The 12,865-nt window shown below is 47.9% G+C and overlaps 1 long non-coding RNA gene across 1 annotated transcript; it reads left to right on the forward strand.

Annotated features, from left to right (window-relative positions):
- Positions 1 to 1,019: 1,019 nt before the first annotated feature.
- LOC124698780 lies at positions 1,020 to 11,924 on the forward strand. The gene is made up of 4 exons (XR_007001118.1): positions 1,020 to 1,114; positions 10,577 to 10,604; positions 10,744 to 10,810; positions 11,618 to 11,924. It is a non-coding gene; the product is annotated as an uncharacterized LOC124698780 (long non-coding RNA).
- The last annotated feature ends 941 nt before the right edge of the window (positions 11,925 to 12,865 follow it).

Consider the following 12,865-nt stretch of genomic DNA (forward strand, 5'->3'; position numbering starts at 1 on the left):
TGTGAGATTCATAGAGAAGGTTGTCAACAATCACAAGTAGGATATATATATTGGCACGCCCATACTTTCTGATGCTTGAATCCTGATATCGTTTTATGTTTCTTTATCTACAGAGCCTATTTTGCATTAGAGGAATCAGGTGTGCAGGGTCTTCCTTTTAGTGTGTTTCTGACTTTCGAGTGAGACATTTTTAAGCCTGCTCCACTTGCTCAATGTAGTTTATTTATTATCCTATAAAATTTAGTCTTCTGTAGTACCTACCTATGGTTCGACCTGGCTTTGGATAACGATAGCTATGTTTCTCCATTGCCACTCTTTGTTGTTCGATTGTTCAGTGGTGATGATCTGATACACACAAATGATGTAGCTCATCAAATAGTGGACCTGCTTCAAATTATACAATTAGGACACAAAGTATTGTTTGATTCAGCCTGCCTATTTTGCATTACGACTAAATATCTTGGTGAGCTGTCTTGGGAGGCTGCCATGGTGGTGGCCTTGATCATGACAATACCGCCCAGCTTGCTCATCTTGATGAGTCTGCTGTATGGAGCAAGTCCTCAGGTTTCGCAGTGTAGTCTACAGGCTAGCCAAACAGGATAGCTTGGTTTGCGATGGAGTAGAGCCAAACTGGGACACTCCAGAGCGCAACATGTTCATCTGGTTAGCACTTAGCAGGTGAAGTTGCTTTAATTATGAACGCTTTGTTTCTTTCGATCTTTACTAACTTTTTGAGCAGTTTCACATGTTAATAACCTGAGACTATATTTTGATAGCTCCCACTTTGCCTTCTTCTGTGGAGTCGAGACTTATAGTAAAAAATGCAACTTTTGTGAATGCAGAAGTACGAGAGCTCACCCGATACACATACGGAGGATTATATAGTATAAACTAGATACCGTTTAGTGTAAGGTTGTTCTCTTAACTTATGGCTACATTTATATAGTTATTTTGCATCTATATATTTATAATGTCATCCCATCGCATGCCATGTCATCCGTTGTTGTTGTATCAGCTGATTCTGCTGTTCTGAATGGTGCAGCTTAAATCGCAGTCAGTGTTGTCAGCTAGACAAAGTACTGGGTTCTCGCAGAATCAAAATCACAATGAAAAGGTAAAATCCAGTTTTGTAACTGAAAATATCTAAAATACCACCATTGTCTTGGTTTGCTTCATACAACAACAACAACAACCAAGCCTTTCAGTCCCAAACAAGTTTGGGTAGGCTAGAGTTGAAACCCATAAGATCTCGAAACCAAGTCATGGTTCCGGAACGTGGATAGCTAACTTCCACGCACCCCTATCCATGGCTAAATCTTTGTCGATATTCCAAACCTTCAAGTCTCTCTTAACGGACTCCTCCCATGTCAAGTTTGGTCTACCACGACCCCTCTTAACATTCTCATCACGCTTTATCCGTCCGCTATGCACTGGCGCTTCCGGAGGCCTCCGTTGGATATGTCCAAACCATCCGAGACGATGTTGGACCAGCTTCTCTTCAATCGGTGCTACCCCAACTCTCTCCCGTATATCGTCGTTCCGTACCCGATCCTTTCTTGTGTGGCCACATATCCATCTCAACATGCGCATCTCTACTACACTTAATCGTTGGATATGTCGTCTCTTCGTTGGCCAACACTCGGCGCCATACAACATCGCGAGTCGGATAGCTGTCCTATAGAACCTGCCTTTTAGCTTTTGTGGCACTCTCTTGTCACAGAGTACGCCCGAAGCTTGGCGCCACTTCATCCAACTAGCCTTGATTCGGTGGCCCACATCTTCATCGATATCACCATCCTTCTGCAACATGGACCCCAAATATCGAAAAGTGTCTCTCTCCGGTACCACCTGCCCATCAAGGCTAACCTCTCCCTCCTCGTGCCTAGTAGAACTGAAACCGCACCTCATGTATTCAGTTTTAGTTCTACTAAGCCTAAAACCTTTCGATTCGAGAGTTCGCCTCCACAACTCTAACTTTCTATTAACCCCCGTTCGGCTATCATCGACTAGCACCACATCATCCGCAAAGAGCATACACCATGGGATGTCTCCTTGTATATCCCTTGGTTTGCTTCATAAGCATAGTAATTTTCTTACCATGGTACTCCCTCCGTTCATAAAGGGATGTCTCAACTTTATCAAAATTTGGATGTATCTAGACCTATTTTAGTATCTAGATACATCTAAATTTGTCTAAAGTTGTTGACTGCCAAAACCCACCGGCGGGCAGCGGCCTTGTCAACACCGTAGAGCCGGGGGGAGCCTAGAGCTGCGGCTGGCTGAGACCCCTCCGAGCGACGGCCCGCAATGCTCTTCTGGTCACACGCGGCGTTGCGAAGTGCAAGGGCGTGCCACCTGACCTATACCTGGTCGGGGAAGGTGATGAGATTGCCTCGCTTAGTTTCTCGCAGGGCATACATGTAAACGTTAAATACGAGCCTCGATCGGCTCTCGGGTTATCCTGTGAATCGGCTCAAAGAGCCGATCCACCCATGATCCGTACGGGGTGTACGAATACTTGGTGGTCCTGCTTGATCAAGATGAAGCTAATGAGATCTACGACGATTTAGGGTTTTCACCACATAATCGGATCATCCTACTCCGAGGTTGGGCCGGATGGCCACGCACGGTGCTCGTAAGCCGATCCTAAACAAGGCCGGAAAACCAACATGAAGTTGATCCTAGGAACATCCCGTTTAGGACTTGCGAACGCCACCCTACGTGCCACGGGATCCTCCCCCTTTGTAAGGCCAAACTATTGCGGATATTAAACTAATCCTTGTAGAACAAGGAGCAATCGTAACGGATCAGATCTACTAAATAATGATCAAGCGGGGTGCCGCCCCCACACCCGGGATAGGCGTGAGGACGGCTAGATATGCAAGGGTTGCACTACGTAAGCATGCTTAAACGAAGAACAATGCTAACCCTAACACATCTAATGATAACTACGTTGCTCGCCATCAAAAGCGCTTCGATGACGAGCAACACATGAACAACGTGGGGCTTGTGCTGCCTAGATCGCAAGATGCGATCTAGGCAGCATGTCGCTTACCTGATAGAAACCCTCGAGACGAAGGAGTTGGCGATGCGCCGAGATTGGTTTGTTTTTGGGGTTGAACGTGAGTTGTTTATTCCATAAACCCTAGGTACATATTTATAGTCCAGGGGACTTTCTAATGTGGGCATGCACTAAACCGTGCACGACTAAGATTCTATCTCTAAACTAAGATACGATCTAAAATGTTACAGATACATGGGCAATTAAGCCCAACTCTGGTAAAAAGGCCGATCCACATACTTCTCCTATATATATTTCTTCACGTCCATCTTCAATCGCGGCCCACCTCTGACTTGGTCAAATTCTGGTGATAACACATGCCCCCCTGGTTTTGGAAATGATATTTCCAAAATCATTATGTTTTCCTTTCGTCGGGTCATGTCATGGCAGAGCAGAACCATTGCAGCATTTTTCGTCGGGTCATGTCATGGCAGAGCAGAACCATTGCTCCGCACAATTTGACCGTTGTCTTTGAGTACTGCCTCCTCGAAAACTGCTGTGGCATTGAATTTTTTTCACCGTGGCCCCCTTTTATTTAACCGCTCTGAGCAGTTCGCCATTTCACCATCCTGCTCTGTTCTGGCCATCGGCACCAAAAACCCCCAAACTCCCACAGCCATGTCTTCCTCCTCTTCTTCCTCCTCGTCGGTCTTCCACGACTCCTCCTCCGAGCTTTCCTACGGGTCCTCCTCCTCCCGCGAGACGCCACCGGACATCCGCGCCCCGAAGCATGGGACCCGGAAGACCATGCCTCTTCCGTCCGGTCCGAAGACGACCGGTCCCCGACCGGCGGGGATGAAAGTCTTCGGTTCCTCGCCGTCGGGAACTCGGAGTCGGAGAGCGAGGACGACTCGGTTCCCCGGGACGGCTGCCCCACCTCCGAAGAAGAGGAAGAGGAAGACGATGACGACGACGACGACTCCCTCGAGGGTTACCCGCCGGCGAAGCGCCTCCGCATGTGGTGGGACGACGACGAGCGGTGACGATGAAGACGAAGACGAAGCCCCCGTAGAGGGTTACGGGAGCAGACGACGAGGAACCCATCGGCAGCGAGTGCCGATGAGAGTTCCGAGGACGACGACGAAGGAAGCGACGGCCCGTAGATTAAGATCTACTAGTATAGGCCTAGCAATAGTAGATTGGTCAATAGACCCTTCTTTTGTTCTCCCTCCCCGAGCAATCGGCTCTTTCTTTGTAAGGAATCCCCTCATCAAATGAAGAAAATCCCTCAACTAATTTCGCTCCCTTGTCGATTACCGAATGGAGTTGTCGTACAGGGAGCCGATGGCGAAATATCGGCTCATCTCGCTGTCTGAGGCCAAGCTGTTGTATAAACTTATTCCGCTAAAGTCGATATCGGCGTATCGGCTCGTTCTCCGAAGTCGATGCCCGTGCATCGGCTGAACTTGCATACTTGTTAATCTCCATACGTTTTCTCGAGTCGATGCCCGTGCATCGGCTCCGATGTATATATGTTTTTTTTTTATCGGTCGATTCCGAAATCGGCCCCCACATCTTACTCGTCCATCATCCCACATGCTTGGGAAATATTTCTTGAGGTGTTGACCATTAACGACCACGGGGAACTTTTCGCCGCTCAATTCCTCCAAGCATGTACGCATTACCCTTCAAGGCCCGGACCACTTTGTACGGGCCGTGCCAATTAGGAGACCATTTGCCATATGCCTTATCCCTGGTTCCCAATGGCAACACAGCCTTCCCACACAAGATCACCAACTTGGAACTCCTTTGGCCTAACCTTTTTGTTGTAAGCACGAGCCACCCCGGCTTTGTTCTCCTTGATCTTCTCCAACGACCAAAGCCCGAGTTCACGTTGCGTCCTCAATAGTGTCGCTCATCAAAGCCGCATACTCTTCAGCTCGTCGGATCATTCCGAAACGTGACGCGTCTTGATCCAGCTCGTAATTTCCCAAGGCAATACAGCCTCCTCGTCCATAGACAAGCCGGTACGGCGAGGTCTTTATAGCTCCATGGCACGACATGCGGTAGGCCCATAACGCTTCGATAGCTTCTCGTGCCAATCCCGAGGGTTCTCGTCAATTTTCCTCTTGATCGGCTTGATCGGGCTTTGATTGGTCGCCTCGGCCTGTCCGTTAGCTTGAGCATAGTATGGGGATGATCGGATCAGTTTAATCCCTACGTCATCACGGAACTTCCTGAATTCTTTAGAAATGAAGACCGAACCTCAATCGGTCGTGATAGTCCGGGAATTCCAAACCTATGAATGACGTGTTCTTTCACAAACTTGATCACGTCCTCCGATGTTACTTTTTTCATAGGGACGGCCTCCACCCACTTGGTGAAGTAATCCGTGATAACCAAAATCCATTCATGTTTTTTACACTGATGTCTGGATGGATTTTGCCGATCATATCCATGCCCCACCCCGAAACGGCCAAGGCTTGATGATGGGGTTCATCGCCGATGCCGGCACCATCCGAATTTTTCCAAACATCTGACATGCTTGGCACCCCCTGTAATAATTGAAGCAATCTTCAAGCATAGTGGGCCAATAAAACCCTGATCGCCTGATCAACCACTTCATCTTATGAGCCGACTGATGTGTTCCACAGGCGCCTTCATGCACCTCATGTAAGAGCCGATTTGACTCGGTCGGTCCTAGGCACTTGAGTAACAATCCTTCTAATGTCCGGTAGAACATTTCGTCTCCTATAAGGACGTACTTCATGGCTCTGTATCTCACCCGTTTAGGTGCCCCCCGAGCCGAATCGTTCAAATAATCGAAGATTTCGGCTCTCCAATCATTCTCGTTCCAGGAATTGTATCCGAACTTCTCGCTCCGTCGGCTATATCTATGTAGCCTGACGCCATTTGTGCGAGATTGTTGGCATCGGTATTCCGGGACCTCGGGATCCAATTGAAGTTAATGTACCGGAACTGTGTCATCAACTCACGGCATTCCACCCAATATGGGAACAGCGATTCACTTTCGCAACTATACTCCTCCGTGAGCTGGTTAATTACCAACTTTGAGTCCCCGAAGAGCTCTACAGCTTCAGCTCCGACTTCCAACAATAATTCCATTCCTTTACGTATTGCCTCATATTCGCTACGTTATTGGTGCAAGGGGTAGATAATCTGATGGAGAAGGAGTATTCTGCCCCCCGAGGTGATACGAGTAGAATGCCGATACCGCATCCACCGTCACAAACCGATCCATCGAAGAACATAGCCCATGCACGAATGGATAGTGCTGCTATATTGGTGCTGATCCGTTCGGCGATGAGATCGGCTAACGCTTGGCCCTTAATCGCCCTCGCAGGCTGGTACCGGAGATCAAATTCGACAAGCGCAAGCATCCACTTACCGAGTCGGCCTTTCAAAACAGGGCCGACAACATGTGTTTGACGACGTCTGATTTACAAATGACGATGATCTCCGCCGTCGAAGGATGTGATGGAGCTTGGTGCGGGTGAAGAATAAACAAAGGCGAGTTTCTCGACCTCGGGGTATCTTGTCTCCGCGTCCAGACATCCTCCTCGCTGAGGTAGAAAACGACTCTCTCAACACCGTCGTAGAGTTGCACCACTACCGAAGCGATGGACGTATCGGCTACCGACGGGTAGATGTAGAATGGCCTGTCTTGCTCGGGGCGGAACTAGCACGAGCGGCGTTGTCGGATATCGCTTAATTTCGTCAAACGCTCGTTGTCGTTCCGCCCCCGATGAAACTCGTCGTCGGACTTGGTCTTCACCGGCGCCATGAACGGCTCGATTCGTCCCGACAGATTAGAGATGAACCGCCGGACGAAATTGATCTTGCCGATGAGGCGTTGAAGCTCCTTTTTCGTGGTCGGCGGCTGCATGGTACGCACCGCCTCCTGACTTTTCAGGCCGATCTCAATTCCTCGTTCATGAACCAGAAAACCCAGAAATTGACCAGCCGTCACGCCAAAGGCACACTTCTTCGGGTTCATCCTCAGCCCGAATTTCCGAGTCCGTTCTAGGACGCGCCGTAGATCGTCCAAGTGCCCCTCCATGGATACCGATTTGACCACCACGTCGTCGATATAGATCTCCACCAACTTGCCGATCAGATCATGAAATATATAGTTCATGGCTCGCCGGTACGTTGCACCAGCATTTTTCAACCCGAAGGTCATGACCACATATTCGAACAAGCCTACCGCCTCTGGTACTCCGAATGCGGTCTTGTGTATGTCTTACGGAGCCATGAAAATCTGATTATAACCGGCGTTACCATCCATGAAGCTCAACACCTTGTGGCCAGCCGCGGCGTTTATCAATGTTTCCGCCACGGGCATCGGGTATTCGTCCTTTGGGGTAGCCACTGTTAAGATCTCGGAAATCGATGGCCACACGCCATCGGCCGTCTTTCTTCTCCACCGGAACTATACTGGAGATCCACTCAGCATACCTGCATGGCCTGATGAATCCGGCGGCCAACATTTTCTCAATCTCCTTCTTGACTTCTTCCAGAATCTCGGCCCTCATCTGACGTGCTCGTTGCTGGAACGGCCGAAACCCTTTCTTCAGGGGAAGTCGATGCTCAATGATGCTCCTGTCCAAACCAGGCATCTCTGTATAATCCCATGCAAAGCAATCCGGGTATTCCTTCAACAGGGCTATCATCTGTCCCCTAGCTGCGGATCTAACTTCTTGCCGATAAAGGTAGGTCGAGGCTTATCCCCGGACCGATGTCAACTTCCTCCGGCTCATCGGCCGATGTGAACCCGTACCCCGGCCTTCCCGTCACCCGTAAGGTCGACTCCGCATACTCGGGAGAGCGGGCGATACGGATACAGCGGGCCGATTACTAGCGTCGGCTTCTACCTTGATCATCACCAGGATGTTTTGGCGGTGTCGGGGCCGATCACATGGAGCGGCTTCTTCCTTGTCTTTGCCATAAGAGGAGTTGCCTTCGCCCTCATCTTCCTCAAGGGGGTGTCCCAGTTCTATCATGTTGATGTTGAATGAATGTCCTGGTTGGCACCTCCAGGGGTGAGTACCGTTAACCCTGTCAACGGCACGCGCAGGTGAATTACGCATTCCCAGTCTCGCCGATGTGCGCGACAACGGCAAGCGGGGGTGGGGTGACACTTTCCCTTGGTAGGTCCTGATAGCTGACTCCAACAAAGAGTGCGGATTCTTCATGACCTGCCTGACCATCCGAACGGCGACATGCTCCAAAGTATTCACCAGGCTCTCAGAATGGAGGCGCAACGAGTGAGCCACCATGCCACCAATCTCGTGGCGTACGGCCCTGGTGCGCTCTTCTGACGGGACAGATAGGTCCACTTCGTCGAGTGCGCCTTCCGGTGAGAAATCCTTCCGCGTGACGCCATGCGGATGGGTCCTGTGATACAAGCCGATGAGGTCGGCTTCGAGGGTAGCCTTGATCTCGTTGTATTGCTTCTTGAGGTCGTCAGGCAGTTCCTCGTAGGTGACTGGCGTGCCGTCCGCCATCTCAGATGTAGATGGCGATGTGGCTGATGTAGACGATGGTCCCACCGGGCGTGCCAGAATGTGTTGACTGCCAAAACCCACCGGCGGGCAGCGGCCTTGTCAACACCGTAGAGCCGGGGGGAGCCTAGAGCTGCGGCTGGCTGAGACCCCTCCGAGCGACGGCCCGCAATGCTCTTCGGTCACACGCGGCGTTGCGAAGTGCAAGGGCGTGCCACCTGACCTATACCTGGTCGGGAAGGTGATGAGATTGCCTCGCTTAGTTTCTGCGCGGGGCATACATGTAAACGTTAAATACGAGCCTCGATCGGCTCTCGAGGTTATCTCGTGAATCGGCTCAAAGAGCCGATCCACCCATGATCCGTACGGGGTGTACGAATACTTGGTGGTCCCGCTTGATCAAGATGAAGCTAATGAGATCTACGACGATTTAGGGTTTTCACCACATAATCGGATCATCCTACTCCAGGTTGGGCCGGATGGCCACGCACGGTGCTCGTAAGCCGATCCTAAACAAGGCCAGAAAACCAACATGAAGTTGATCCTAGGAACATCCCGTTTAGGACTTGCGAACGCCACCCCTACGTGCCACGGGATCCTCCCCCTTTGTAAGGCCAAACTATTGCAGATATTAAACTAATCCTTGTAGAACAAGGAGCAATCGTAACGGATCAGATCTACTAAATAATGATCAAGCGGGGTGCCGCCCCCACACCCGGGATAGGCGTGAGGACGGCTAGATATGCAAGGGTTGCACTACGTAAGCATGCTTAAACGAAGAACAATGCTAACCCTAACACATCTAATGATAACTACGTTGCTCGCCATCAAAAGCGCTTCGATACGAGCAACACATGAACAACGTGGGGCTTGTGTCTGCCTAGATCGCAAGATGCGATCTAGGCAGCATGTCGCTTACCTGATAGAAACCCTCGAGACGAAGGAGTTGGCGATGCGCCGAGATTGGTTTGTTTTTGGGGTTGAACGTGAGTTGTTTATTCCATAAACCCTAGGTACATATTTATAGTCCAGGGGACTTTCTAATGTGGGCATGCACTAAACCGTGCACGACTAAGATTCTATCTCTAAACTAAGATACGATCTAAAATGTTACAGATACATGGGCAATTAAGCCCAACTTGGTAAAAAGGCCGATCCACATACTTCTCCTATATATATTTCTTCACGTCCATCTTCAATCGCGGCCCACCTCTGACTTGGTCAAATTCTGGTGATAACAAAAGTTGAGAAATCCTTTTTTAGACAAAGGGAGTACTATATTTTAACATGATCTGGTTACATTTCACGTGACCAGTTTTCTAACTGAAAATATCTAAAATACCACCATTGTCTTGGTTTGCTTCATAAGCATAGTAATTTTCTTACTATGGTACTATATTTTAACATGATCTGGTTACATTTCACGTGACCGAGCATGTCCCCTTGGAGTTACAGATTTTTGTCTTGGATTACAAATAAATCATTCAACTGGTGATTTCTTCAATTTTATTACTCTCTAAACTGCTCATAACAATACTATGTAAGTAGTGAGTTGTAGGCTGCATTTGAGCCTGTGAGGGGTTATCGCATGTTTGTCCTCTTGAGCATGCTATGGGTATGCCTAGGAATCTTATGCATTGATTTCTTGCCTCCACAAATAATGTTTTTGATCTGGCCGTTTTATGTTTGAAATCACCTAGATTTTGGGTCAAATTGTGCAGCACATCGTCCGTGCAGTATTATTGGCCATAGGATTTAGATTAATTTGTGAGACACGTTGTCCATGAACTGATCAACTAACAGATCCCCCAGAACAAGAAAATTCTTTCTTCCTTTCTGGATATAGGTTCACATGCACGCAGTCTCTCTTAGGTTCAGAACCACCAGGATTTCGGTTAACTCTGGGATAGATTCTGTTCGGTGTCAAGTATCAGATCAGCACCTAGCACTATCTTATGCGGAGCAATATATCTCATATTCAGTAGGACATACATCAGTATTAATTGGTGTCGTGCACACAATGTGACAACAAATTTTATTTGCTTTGCAGGGAATGTTTCGAAGCACAAGCGTCACCAGTAAGTATTCCATTACGTTTGTTTTCTCTTGCTTGCTACTGTAAACACCCATTTCTTGATGTCACTGTATAATTTCAAGATTATTGAGTGTATGAGAAAAAAGTGAAGCTTAAATGGCTTGAAACTGTTTTGTGCGTAGGATAAACAAAACGATGAGGTCACGCACAACATATGTGAAGACTGGGGTTAATTGCGTTTGCGGTAAGGTGAGTGGTTCAGTTTTCTGGTGATTCCATATGCATGTATGTTAGTATGTTAGCATGGAGTGGAGTACTAATCAGCGTCGTAAGGCTGTATGTATGACATGATTCTTCCATCGCATCTTCAGAACTATCACAAGCTTTAGAAGTTTTCTGACACACTTTTTCTATTTTACTATCAAAAAGTCCTTAAATTTCTCAGACTGAATACGCCATTGTTGAGGACAATATATTGGACACATTCAGACATTATATAGCTCCTCTAGCCCTGTAAGCGTGAGCTATCATGCATTTACGTCTTCCTAATTGTGATTTGGAGTTTTAACAGCCATAATATGTTTCGGAGTGACTGTTGTTGTTGTAACTGTAGATCAATACCATAAATACAAAATCAGCATGTGAGATGAAGCATGGCTAAAATGATCCGACCTGTTGGATAAATGCATTTTATTTCAAACTTACAATGATAAACGGATGTTATGGTTGACACTTGACAACATAAAGCTGTAGAGATTTTGAGAGAGATGGGCTATCACTGTCTGGCCTTGAATTATTCCTGGTGAGGCCTTGCCAAAGATATCGGTAGAACCACTACATATGTTGAAAAAAGTTGGTTGATGTTTCACTGACTTGGTTTTTTCCAATATGTCAATATGGTTTGGCGCTATCTATTCAAATAGTTTGCATTAGTTTCAGAATTTAATTGGTGAACTTCTGACCCATGGTATTGGTCACAGCGAATCATTTATTTAGTAGAAAATCAAAGATTTCCAAATTTCTGACCGTACGTAAATATATCTCTGTTTCATGTAGAGTTGATACTGCCATATGGATGTCCCTTGGCTTCCTCGAGATCCACAAGTTCTTTCAAAGATGGTACATCTACATGCCTTATTGTCTTCCACTGTAATTGGTCCAGGCTTGCTCTTAATTCACTCGGACTTTCCTGGCAAGGTGGTACCTGCAGATGTAGTCATATTTAGTTCGAGCATAGTTTTCCTTAGCTCAGCTGAGAGAAGGGCAAGTTGTAGCATATATACTACTCAGCTTATATGTTGTAAAATAGTTGCAAGCAAGTCATTGTTCATTATATCAATACATCAGGTTTGCACAACACTCACGAAAACCAGTATATGTGTTACTGAAACACCTAATCTAACAAAGACAGGAATCAGTACCACCACACGGGCGCGGAGGTGCACTGAAACTTCCTAGTATCTATTATACCTCTATCCCCTTGGATTCCTGAAACTAGTAGGGCCTAGTATTTTTTTGTTATTACCTACTGCAGCCAAATTTTAATCTCATCGAGCGGTAAAATTCCCCACCAACGCCCAAATATCTCGCGCCGCAAAAATTTTAAGATCTGTGAATATTTTAGCCCTCAAAAGATGGACTGCGAAATTACGTTCGACTCCTCGTATGCAAGTAGTAGTAGTAAAGTTGGTTGGTGCGGAGGTATGTTCGTACAATATCTTCATTCACCACCTCTATCGCCCTAGTTTCGCCCGCAAGCCCTCAGAGAAACCGCCCCTCTTACCTACCTCCAGACCTTCACGGCCGCCGCACCGGAAAATCACCGCCGCACTTCGCCGTTCAAGCTGCCATGGCTTCAAACCCCGAGACTGCCCTATCCGCTTGATCCGCACCTACTTCGGTGTCCACCGCACCGTATCTAGTTCGCCGACTCTATCGACCGCCGCACCTGACCAGCTTCGCCGACACCGACGCCCCCGTGCAATGCACATCATCTGCTTCACCGACCTTCTAGTTCGGCCGGCACACTGAACACATCATCGACCGCCCAGCATGTCCTTCTCCGACCCCCAAGATCTGCTTCCCCGGCACCCACCGCAACCGCAGTCCCCCCGCCGACCTCCACGTCACCCGTAAGAACGCGGAAAACGTCTAAACGCCGCCCACAAATAGGTAACCAGACATCCCTGCGTATTTTGTTCTGTTAGGAGTATTGCAGGTGACTGTATTTCTAAATTCGTGCTATATTGCTAACTTACAAGTGCTTTCGTTGATAACCGCCTCATCCTTTAGGTTTAAACACGA

The sequence above is a fragment of the Lolium rigidum genome, chromosome 3, assembly GCF_022539505.1.
Source record: "Lolium rigidum isolate FL_2022 chromosome 3, APGP_CSIRO_Lrig_0.1, whole genome shotgun sequence".
Classification (NCBI taxonomy): Eukaryota; Viridiplantae; Streptophyta; class Magnoliopsida; order Poales; family Poaceae; genus Lolium; species Lolium rigidum.